Source organism: Sus scrofa, chromosome 13, assembly GCF_054392235.1.
Source record: "Sus scrofa isolate SSC_HxYL_T2T_F1_AM1 chromosome 13, Sscrofa_HxYL_maternal_Yorkshire_Landrace_v2.0, whole genome shotgun sequence".
Taxonomy (NCBI): Eukaryota; Metazoa; Chordata; class Mammalia; order Artiodactyla; family Suidae; genus Sus; species Sus scrofa.
In genome coordinates this window covers 134294697-134306712 of record NC_139395.1, presented here as the reverse complement: position 1 = coordinate 134306712, position 12016 = coordinate 134294697, and the positions used below count along the sequence as shown (strand labels likewise).

Sequence of the window (12016 nt, the reverse complement as noted above, 5' to 3'; positions counted from 1 at the left end):
GTGGCAAGCACCTTTGGAATTTCAACATATATTTTAGATTAAAAAATAAAACTATTATCAGAATGTACTCTTCCTTCAGTCCTTTATAGATACATTTCAAGATATAGACTCGGTGGTGAATTAAAATTGAATGCAAATATTGTCACTGAAACGTTGCCCATTTATATGGTTTTCTAAGACTCTTCTCGTTTTTAATGGGCAAGGTTTTGCTGAAAACAAAAAATGTTAATTACATAAATATGCGTATTCTTTTCAAAGCATTACACTATATTATGGTTAAAAAAACAATAGAGAAATAAACACAAAACTTTCAACAGAAATACTGCTTCTTGAACAGCTTTTAAAAGTATGACATGTTTACTGGGAAAATGCATTACTCATGACAGGGTTACAAAAGCAATATTAACCTTCTTGAAATTTAATAGCAAAATTCAGACATGTAGAAATAAGTACCAGACATGGTAACATAACTACTTTTGTTAAGATTGTATGTAGGATAAAACAGATATTTAAAGCTACATTAAGATGTGGGTAAATAAATGATCCTTTAAAAGATTCACAGCACATATGCATCATGACTAAAATCATGATGCAGATTGTGCTAGAATAGCATTCTTGGAAATGGAAAACCTTGTGCTTTCTTTTGCTTCTGTTATTTTGGGCACTGTTGCTTTTGCAGTTTTGCACAGAGTGTCAGACATTAAATTTGCCCTTAGATGTACTTATATCTATCTTTTGAAGGCCAGCATTTGTTAAAATGACAAGCTACCAAACACTTTTGTTGTATCTAATGTGTGACTACTGAGTTTTTGTAATCTATAGTCAAAGAGGATGTTTGCAAAAAATCTGGTACAGTCTGGTAATTAGTACAAAAAATTACTTTTTCTGCAAAAAGTATATAAATACCATTGACATTAAGCCAATAACTCCATAGTAGTGGTTAAAAATGTGTGATGAACTACAGACTATAAAGTTACACTTACCACCAAATGCAAGCTTGATTTACAGAATAATTTTTTTCTGAAATTTATTTTGTCACTATAGTTTTATCATATAATGTGTTACTTGCCTATTCATGTAATGTTGATATTTAAAAAGATTCATGTTTTAAATCATTTCATTGTTTTTATAACCCTAAAATATTTCGTTAATATCTCTCATAGAATTTTTGTTTTAGAGAATGCTAGCTTGAGACATATTAAAAAATAAAGGTCAAAAGTCATAAAGGATAATAGCTGATGGTTTTGATAATGCTAATTATATATTACTGAGAATAAAGATAGAAAAGGAAATATGAATACTAAAGAAAGATAAACATCCCAATGCTGGATTTAAAAAAATAATGAAAAAACTCTTAAAACGTCTTTGTACTTCACTGTCATAATTCAAAGACATAATGAAGCCTGAATTAAAAATGTCAGTTTCTGTGAGTGTTGATAACTTGGTTCTTTGTTGGGCAAGTCAAAATGTGTCTGTTTGATAGGCAAAAATGACAGACTAAAAATGGGAGAAGTTGGATCTAAAAAAAGAAACGTATACACACACACACACACACACACACACATGCACGCACGCACGCACACGCGCACACACACACACACACACACACACACACACATGACTTTTGAAAAGGTCCATAATGTACTTGAAGGAGAAAACCTGTAGGGTAGGAGGCAATATCTTTAGGAAGTCACCGAGCAGCACTAAAAGGCAATGTCCATGGCCAATCAAAACGATTTCTGTGACTGCTGGGGCTCTTGCATCCCCGTCTTTACACTAGACTGGAAACCCTTTGTACTAATTACCAGACTGTACCAGATTTTCTGGTTCAGTTCAATCCTATAATTGACTGACAGTGATGGGCAAGGAAGGGGAAAAATTCATGTTCACCACTGCAAGCAGAGGGTCAGAAATGGTTTCACAGAGAGCTGGTCACAGCCTGGCACTAAAAGCAGGGTTAAGCAAGCATCATCAGTACTTTCTTCTAATTCTCAGGTTAAAAAGGAAATGAGAAAGAAAAAACAACAGTCTAGGCTGTTCTCACCTTATAGACTTATTCTTAGCATGCAGTCATTTTACATAAAATGCATGGAGAATAGCTTCAAGTGTAAATGGTAATTTTAGATGTCATTGATTTTTATTTTGCTTTTGAGAAGTAGATATATGTTTGTCTCCAAAACTCAAACAAGGTCATCTTGCTAAAAGTAAACAGTCTTTTGTTAATTTACAGAAACCTGGAAAAACAATATTGCTATTTCATTCCTAGGGCTAAGAAAATCTTTAAAGTGCAAGGCTTATTTAAAAAGCCTGTGATAGGTTACATAAGCAAACTTAAGCATTTGAAAGTGTCATCATTCTCACATCCTTTGCTTGTTAGTAATTCACAGATTTAGATTTACTCTGTATCCTTAGTAATAAAATGGTTGCCCATGAATCCATATTTTTTAAAAAAAGTTTGAATAATAATTTACACGAACTTACAATTAATGCATTAAAAGAAAAGAACACATTGAGCGCTGGATTAAAGACTTAGTCGGCTGACCATCATTTGTTATTTGCTTAGAACTGTTCTCCACCCACTTTATTTCTAACCAAACGAGCAACTCTAGCTTTAGCTACTCCAAACATTAAAAACACAGGTGCCAGAATCGGGGTTAAAACAGACTCAGGCCATTCCATAGGCAAGTGAGAATTATGTACTCTCATGTTGAGGTCAATTGACTTTAAATTTAATCACAGGTTAAGCCCCTTTTCTTTCCAGGCTAAAGAGTAAGCAACACCTGTGCCAGCAGCCGCTCACATTGTAGTTGACATAGCAGCCAGTTCAATTTTTAGTTACAAGTCAATTACTTACTGGAATAGAAAGGGAACATTTCATTCATTCCATGGATGGTCACTTTTCCGGAGAAACCTGTCAGGCTTTCTTTCTCCAAAAGAAGAAAAGAGAAGAAAAAGTGAAAGTTAAAAATAAGTGATGTGCTGCAAAGTTCTAGAGCTAGGCCAGTACATTACAGCAGAGAAGTTGTGCAAATAGCTTACCTTCCAAATACTGAACAGAGCTGTCTTGTAAATGAGGCCTATCCCAGCTGATAAGTCTTGGGACTTTCCTCATCAGAGAATCAAAACAGGTGAAATGATAATAGGTGATCTACACCTGAGAAGAGGGCCAGCTGACTGTGTGAAAGGAGAGAGCAAATGAGTAAACTGTCTTTCCCCAGCTACAGTCGGCCCTTGTGCAAGGGGAGTTTCAAATGCACTGGCTATAGACTTTTGTCCAAAGCTGTGGTTCTTTTTTTTTTTCTCTTTTTTTTCTTTCTTTCTTTTCTTTTCTTTCTTTCTTTTTTTTTTTCCTTAGTGAAGCTAGATTAGTTCATACAAAACTCAACAATACAGCACTGAAACCCATTGTTGATATTCAACATTTTTCACATAGCGGAACAGAATAGACAATACGGTTTCTAGGAAACCATGGGCTGGATTACAAACTGATGATATCTCATCCTTCTGGGGGCCTGTAATCCTTTTTATTACCTACCACAGTAAAAAAAAAAATAATAATAAAAAAAACTGCGTGTGTGGGGAAATTCAGAACAAATCAATAACATTGCTATTCTTAGGTAAATAGGGTAAATTAAAATGAAATCTTGCTTGTAACACTAAATCCCAAAGTGCCATTTGTCTTTTATGCAAGTTAATGATTTTTAAACTTAGCCTTTATGTGAGCTTCCATACATTAAAAAATTAAATATTTGTAGATGTTTGCCTAAGAGCAGCATTCAAAACTCACTTGGATGTTCAGTTTCTTGTGATAAATACCTGAAAAGTTATTTATTTCAAAGTGCCCTATATTGAGACTAAAGCCTGAGTACAAAGTAATTTTCACTAATTTATTCTAAAATACATGTGTTGGGTTATTAGTATAATATATTTATTATCTCAATTAAGGACACACTGAAATTCAAGATTTGGAGGTCTACTTACTTGATATCTAGTTTAATAAATTATTAAAAACTTTTTTAAAATCCATGTCTTTTTAATTTTGCATTTTTAAAAATGTATTTGCTGATTATTTTTAACTGCAAAGCCTTTCTTTGCAAGGAAGTTATGCCTATTAACCTTTTTGAAAATCTGGTCCAATCCTTTTTTAAAACGCAATCCAGTTCCCATACTTTTCTTAAGCCTCCAAATGGTCTAGGTAGCCACAGAAGTGATTGTTCCTACCAGTTTCTTTTCATCACTTCTGCAATTGACCAATTGACAACTGATTGATGGTTATCTTTTCACTTCAACAATGAAAGAAATTACCATCACTATAGCTATGTACAGTAAATGCCTCCAGAGTAAATTACATGATTCTAAAATTCTCCTTAGCTCACTTAGTAAAACATCAACACAAAAAAGTTTCTTTTTGCGCCTCCTTTCCTGTACCACAGATTTGGCCTTTTCTGTCAGCTGCAAAAAAAGAACTTGACAGCTTCTTTAAAAAGAGGAGTATAAAGGAACTTGAATAAAGGATGGCACTGGGCCTGTCTCAAGCAAGTGGCCATTCTTTGCACTTGGAAAAAAATTAGGCATGTGAGCACAGATAAGCCCTGTAAGAATACTCTAAAGACTATTCCCAGTGACCTTGAGATTCTCTTTCCTTCCGTATCCATTCCCGAACATCAGAGTGACAACACAGATTCTGAATATGAATCTGCCAACTCAAGTTTTTTGAAGAGTGTTGTTTCTCATTGAAAAGAAAACATCCTTAAATTTTTAAACTTCCTTAACTGCATTGCAAAGACTCCTCTGCTCTTTTCTAAAAGTGCTCAAACAAGTGCTCTTATCCAAGTGTCACATTAGCCCATTATGATACATTGATGGACAAGAGCTTTAAATTCTACCACCAAATCCAGACTTACTGTAAATGTGTATTTTACTCTCACGTCAAAGCCATGAATCTTGTCAAGGAGGGGTATTCAACCTTTTTTTTCTTTTTTCCCTAACCCTATGCAATTAAAGTCTTTTTTTTTTTTTTTTTTTTTGTGAAGTAAATATGCTGCTATGAAAGATTGGACTGATTTACTCTCTTATTCTGCACCCATCCCCCTTTAAGATCACACTTTAAAAATGAAAAACATACCCAAACAGACATGAAACATGATTTCTTACTTTCCCTTGATGTCTTAGATCCATAAAATTTGTTCTACAGAATATCACTAAATAAACTGAACTGTAGTTATTGTCTAGAATGACTTGACACTGGGTGAAACTTTTTCTACTGTATTAGTTTTAGGAAGTTATATAGCAATAAAGGAAAGTGGGTTCCTTGGGGTGTTTTGTTAGGTAGGACATTCCTTTAGTGTCCTACCTAAGACTTGGGGGTAGTTTTCTGTTAATTCTGGACTCAGTTATTTAATCAGACAATAAGATTTTATTAAATGCTGACTTTATGTCTTTTATAGAGGTAAGTTCCCTAATGAGAAATACGAGATAAGATCCTACCCAGCAGAAATGGATAACTTATTTGTGGAAATAAAATATACAATAGAAAATAGCTGTTGAATAAACATAATGTACATATTCTATAGATTCACATGTAAAATAGCATTAGATATTGTCACATGATACTTGGCATGTTGATAGCACTAAATAAATTTTGTCTTCTTAAAAAAATTCATCATCTTCACTGTTACATTTGATATATTTGTCAATAATATTATTACTCAAATATCCCTGATAACATTCATAAAATGTAACTTTTATATCTTTACACTTGCTCTCTCTCTCTCTCTCTCCTTTTTTTTGTCTTTTCGCCTTTTCTAGGGCTGCTCCCACGGTATATGGAGGTTCCCAGGCTAGGGGTCCAATTGGAGCTGTAGCCGCTGGCCTACGCCAGAGCCATTGCAACGCAGGATCCGATCTGCGTCTGCAACCTACCCTACAGCTCATGGCAACGGCGGATCCTTAACCCAATGAACAAGGCCAGGGATCGAACCTGCAACCTCATGGTTCGTAGTTGGATTCGTTAACCACTGAGCCATGAAGGGAACTCCTATACTTGCTCTCTCTTTATAGCAGGTCCTACCACCATTAATAAAACTGCTTTCAAGATGATTTGATCTGCCATCTTTACCCACAATATCACTGTTGGAATAACCTTCCTCTAGCTCTGCTTTTAACATGTTACACGTACCTTGGTTTTAGAATATATAATGCCTCTTTTTTTTTTTTTTTTTTTTTTTTTTTTAAATAAAGTCCTTGGGATTTTCAAGTTCAGGGAACTTTCTTGCTTAGTTACTAGAGCTCTGCAAAATCTAGTTCCAAGGTAGTACCTCTCCAACCTTATTTCCCATCAGCCAGCTTACTATTTAATAATAGTATATCTTTACCATTACATGCATACCAAGCAGTTCCATCTTTTATCCTCATCTTCTGTACTCAGGGTCCAAATAAATCATAGTCCACTTATGAATCTTTCCCTGCAGTAGCAGCTCATATATTTCTATTTCCTAATCTCAGTTTTATTTAATATTAACTTCGATGAACATTTGGTCCATTTCAAATGTCATCCCCTTTACTAAAATTTCCTTATCAATTCAAATAAAATGAATATCTTTTTACACTGTGCCCCAAAGTTCTTGGCATGGATATCTATTATAATATGCATTATATATCTTGGAATGTATTTGCAAGTCCTTTTCCCCAAGTAGAAATTAGGAAATAAACTGTATTGTGTGTATATTTTTATTTCTAGTTATTGGTATATAGATGCTTGATAAATGATTATTCAATAAAGACACTGTCCTTGCTCCTAAGGAACTTGCAGTTCAGAGTGGAGTTTATGTAGCTGTGAGATTAATATGGTAGCTGAATAACTAAGTAAAAGGAATTAACAGTTGGAAAGATGTTCTTTTAGAAAGTAAGCTGAATTTTTAAAGTATTTAAATGTTTGTGTGATGAAGACCATATAAAAGGCATTTGCTTGGAATGTGGAAATTTCCCATAGAAATCCCATAGAAACATGGTTGCATTTTTAGATCAGTCCACATATTGCCCTCTTGGTCCATAACCTTGCCAAGTTATGGTATAACACAGCCATTTATTAAACATTTGTTAGTTTGAACCACTGTGATAAGTTCTTCACATAAATTTAGTTCTCAGGATTACCTTAGTAAGTAATAATTATCACTGCCATTTTACAGATAGAAAGCTTGGACTTGGAGGCATTAACTAAATCTCTGAAGGCCACCTGGTCAGTAATGGCATAGCTGCTACTGGAACTACTTCTGTCTGACTCTGTAGTTTACCTTGTTCAAAACTGACTCTCATGGTGCAGATGGCATTATTCCTCAGTTAATGACCTTGGGAGTCTGTAAATGATAAATATGAGAGAGGAGAAGAAAAAAAGAAAAATTTCTATTTATTCATCCTACAACCAGTCTGGAATATCACAGTTAAAAATTATTCTTTGAGGAGTTCCCGTCGTGGCGCAGTGGTTAACGAATCCGACTAGGAACCATGAGGTTGCGGGTTCGGTCCCTGCCCTTGCTCAGTGGGTTAACGATCCGGCGTTGCCGTGAGCTGTGGTGTAGGTCACAGACGCGGCTCGGATCCCGTGTTGCTGTGGCTCTGGCGTAGGCCGGTGGCTACAGCTCCGATTCAACCCCTAGCCTGGGAACCTCCATATGCCGCGGGAGCGGCCCAAGAAATAGCAACAACAGCAGCAACAACAACAACAACAGACAAAAAAAAGACAAAAGACAAAAAAAAAAAAAATTATTTTTTGAGTATTCTGCATTTTCTTTTTTTACACATACCTATTGACTCAGATGCTTTCCTTAATCTTTCAGGTTCTCAATGTCTTAATTAAAAAAAAATTCTCTGTGGACCCCTACTTAGACCTTCAAAGTTCTTTATATGTCTCTCCCTGCCTAGTCAAAATAGCTACCTTAGGACAAGAGGCAGAACAAAACTACATTGAACTTAAAACAATTCTTGCTAACATGTGAATGATGGATAGATGTTGGATTCTTCTTTCATATAAGCACTTTGAAAAAAAATACTTATTAGCCTAACTGAATATGTAAGGATTAACATTTCAGGACTTGAAACCATATAAGTAAAGCAGATATTTTCCTTAGAAGCTTCAATGTATGAAAAGAAGGGATTTTGAAACATGGTGGGGGTGTATGTGAGATGTAAGAGATGGTGCTGGAGGTGCTGCCTGAGAATCAGCTTCTTTAGTGATTTTTGACTTTGGGATATAGTCATGGACCCCTTTGAGAGTATGTTGAAGGCTCTTGGCTCCCTCTCTAGTTATATACAACCTTTTTGTATATTACTTCATGGTATTTATAGACCTTTGAGGAGACCATGGGGTTGAAGGTTAAAAAACTGCCCAAAGCTGCTGGGTTTTTTAGGGTGTGTGTGTGGGTTCCTTTTCTCTATTTCTAAGCAAGTAGATCTTAAACATGATTTCACGATAGAATTAACAGGGGAGGCTACCATCAGATATTCTGATTTAATAGGTATGTAATGCGTCCTGAGTAGCAGTAATTTATTTAAAAAGATATCCTAGTGATTCTGATGTACAGCTAAGTTTTTCTTTTGTGGGGGCCACACCCGCAGCATATGGAGGTTCCCAGGCTAGGGGTCTAATTGGAGCTACATCTGCTGGCGTACGCCACAGCCACAGCAACGCCAGATCTGAGCCGCGTCTGCAGATTACACCACAGCTCATGGCAACGCTGGATCCTTAACCCACTGAGCAAGGCCAGGGATCGAACCTGTAATCTCATGTTTCGTAGTTGGATTTGTTTCTGCTGTGCCACGACAGGAACTCTTGATGTGCAGCTAAGTTTAATTACCATTGTTTCAAGCCAGTAAGTCTCAAAGCATTGCCCTGGACCAGCCACATCCTCTGCCTTCATTTTTAACTCACAGATGTCTTGGGTGGGATGGGGTTAGAGAGGTAATCATTCTGTCAGAACAGGAGGTACAGACTTGAGAGAAGAATAATAAGCATGAAGGTTGATAATACAGTGAGGAAGCTTTTGGAAACAAGTGAGCCAAAGTATAAATATTGCCATTTCCTCCACTTTGCATGGCTTTGCATGAAATAAGAGAGATGTGTTACAAATAAAACACATAACACATACATAATTGAAGTTAGCTCTGAAACATCAAATCATGTGGGAAAATCTATTTGTACTGCTCCAATAATACTAGAGAAAATAATAGGAGTAGTGATTTTTTTGTAAAAATGATTACTGAAAATGTAGATAGGCATTAGCTCTTAAGAAAATGCTTTTTTTTTTCAAAACAGTTTTTGTTGATGCATATCATCAGCTTTTTAAATTTTATTTTACTTTTGGATGCAGAGAAATTGGATCTTTCATATTTTTAAAGTTTTTCAGGTGTACATAAAGTGATTCACATATATATATGAATATGGTATTTCTTATTCTTTAAGCAGTGTATTTTGCTTTTTATAACATGTATTGATTTAATTTTTAGATTATGAAAGTAATTTATGCTTTTCTTACTATAGAAAATTGAGCAAAATATAAAAAAGGAAATCAGTGCCTCTGTAAATCTAACACAACAGGTTGGCAAATTATGGGCAGCAGGACTGTTTTTGTAAATAAAGTTTTATTGGAACACTGTGACCTCCATTTGTTGACCACTGTATGTTGCTGCTTTCCATACTACAACAGCAGAGTCTAGTAGTTGTAACAGAAACCTTATGATCTGCAAAACTTAAAATGTTTATAGTAGCTGGCACTTTACAGAAAAGGTGTGATGACTTTTGTTCTAACCCTCTGAAATAATGTTAACTTATTAGTATATTTCCAAAGGTATGTTCTGGACATATTTTTTTTTCTCTTCAATTTATTTTTAAAAACCTTTTTATTGTGATTGATTTACAATGTTCTGTCAATTTGTGCCATACAGCAAAGTGACCCAGTCATACATATATATATATTCTTTTTCTTATACTATCCTCTGTCATGTCTGGACATAATTTTTAAAGAGTCAAAACCAGGCTCTAAATATAGTTATATATTTTGCTGAGTTCATTTACCGCTATACCATCAGCATTTTCACATGTAATTAACATTCATTATGAAAAACAGCCAGAGGTCAACATGTTTTTCTTTTTTCCCCATCATGATGCAAAATCATATCAATTTATTTTTCCTTTCCAACAATTCTATCTTATAGGTGAGGAAATCTATTGAATGTCATAACCAGAAAGAATCTTCAAGATAATCAGTTTTTTAAATTTTACATAAAGTACAATTCACTTTTTGTGGTGTTCAGTTCTTTGTTTTGACAAATGCATGACATCATGTGTCTTCCACCACAGTCAAGATACAGAACAGTTCTAACACACCTGAATTCCCTCCTGCTGCCCAGTTATTGTTTTATGCTTTCATTTCTGCACTGCATGAGAGCTTTCCTGCTTAATCCCTTCAACAGCCCTATGTAGTGGGCATATGGCTCTCCTTTGCTCGTGACCACTCAGAGACCAACATTTTTAATTTTGTATAGATTCTACCTTATAAATATGCCATCATCTATTTAGATAATTCCTTATTTACTTCCCTATTATCTGACATTTATATTTTCAAATGTTTATTAATAAATAATGCTGTAGTGAATATCTATCTATATATTTTTGGCTTTTCCCGCAGCATGTGGACTTTCCCGGGCCAGGAATTGAACCCGGGCCACAGCAGCGACCCAAACCATTGCAGTGACAATGCTGGAACCTTAACCCCCTGCACCACAGTAACTCCAAGAATATATTTTTTAACAGTTGTTCGCCTTTTTATCATTTCATTATGCTAGGTTCCTTAAGATAAAATTATAGAATCAAATGGTATCGACATTTTAAAGAGTCCTGATAAATATGCTAAGGTTTTAAATCACTGTTTAAATCATTGCTCCCCAAAACTCTGGGCCTCTGCAAGGTTGTATAACAATATTTGGGTGGGGAGTTCCCATCGTGGTGCGTGATTAACGAATCCGACTAGGAACCAGCAGGTTGCGGGTTCGATCCCTGGCCTTGCTCAGTGGGTTAAGGATCTGGCGTTGCCGTGAGCTGTGGTGTAGATTGCAGATGTGGCTCGGATCCTGTGTTGCTGTGGCTCTGGTGTAGGCCGGCAGCTACAGCTCTGATTTGACCCCTAGCCTGGGAACCTCCATGTGCCGTGGGAGTGGCCCAAGAAATGGCAAAAACAAACAAACAAACAAACAAAACAATATTTGGGTAAACTACAGCAATGGAGATTACTTTGGAGTGTCTTAGGGAAATTACAAATTTTATCATATGTTAAATGTGAGTGAAGATAATTATAACTAATCTTTATTTTGGAGAGAATATTGTTCTAAGTGATTTACATTTATTAACTCATTTAATCCCTACAACAACCCTTTGGGATAGGTTTTATTATCCCTATTTTAGATGTGGAGCAAGGATTAAAACCTAGGTAGTATGACACCAGAGTTCTTGCATTTAAACTACTATGCTAAACTGCTTGAGTATTCTCTGTCTTGTTCATTTTTCTTTTCATAGTCACTCCTATCATATTCTACTACTATCAAGAATTATGTTCTCTGTTAAGCTGCTAGGGAATGTTTTGACTCTAAAGATCTATGACTTCGAAAAAGTTGGAAACCCATTTATTTCAAGGACTGCATTTTTTTTTTTTTTTTTTTTTTTTTTTTTTTTGTCTTTTTGTCTTTTCTAGGGCTGCTTCCCCTGGCATATGGAGGTTCCCAGGCTGGGGTCTAATCGGAGCTGTAGCCACAGGCCTACGCCAGAGCCACAGCAATGTGGGATCCGAGCCACGTCTTCAAACTACACCACAGCTTATGGCAACGCTGGATCCTTAACCCACTGAGCAAGGCCAGGGATCGAACCTGCAACCTCATGGCTCCTAGTTGGATTCGTTAACCACTGTGCCACGATGGGAACTCCAAAGGACTGCATCTTGTTGGAAGTAGAATTATTAACATACAGTCA

The 12016-nt window shown here is 35.7% G+C and overlaps 1 long non-coding RNA gene across 1 annotated transcript; it reads right to left on the bottom strand.

The window, feature by feature from the left end:
• Positions 1–2044: 2044 nt before the first annotated feature.
• LOC146397622 (uncharacterized) lies at positions 2045–3237 on the bottom strand. Its single transcript, XR_014824395.1, has 3 exons — positions 3040–3237; positions 2855–2927; positions 2045–2198 (listed from the first exon to the last, which is right to left on the bottom strand). It is a non-coding gene; the product is annotated as an uncharacterized LOC146397622 (long non-coding RNA).
• Positions 3238–12016: the final 8779 nt, after the last annotated feature.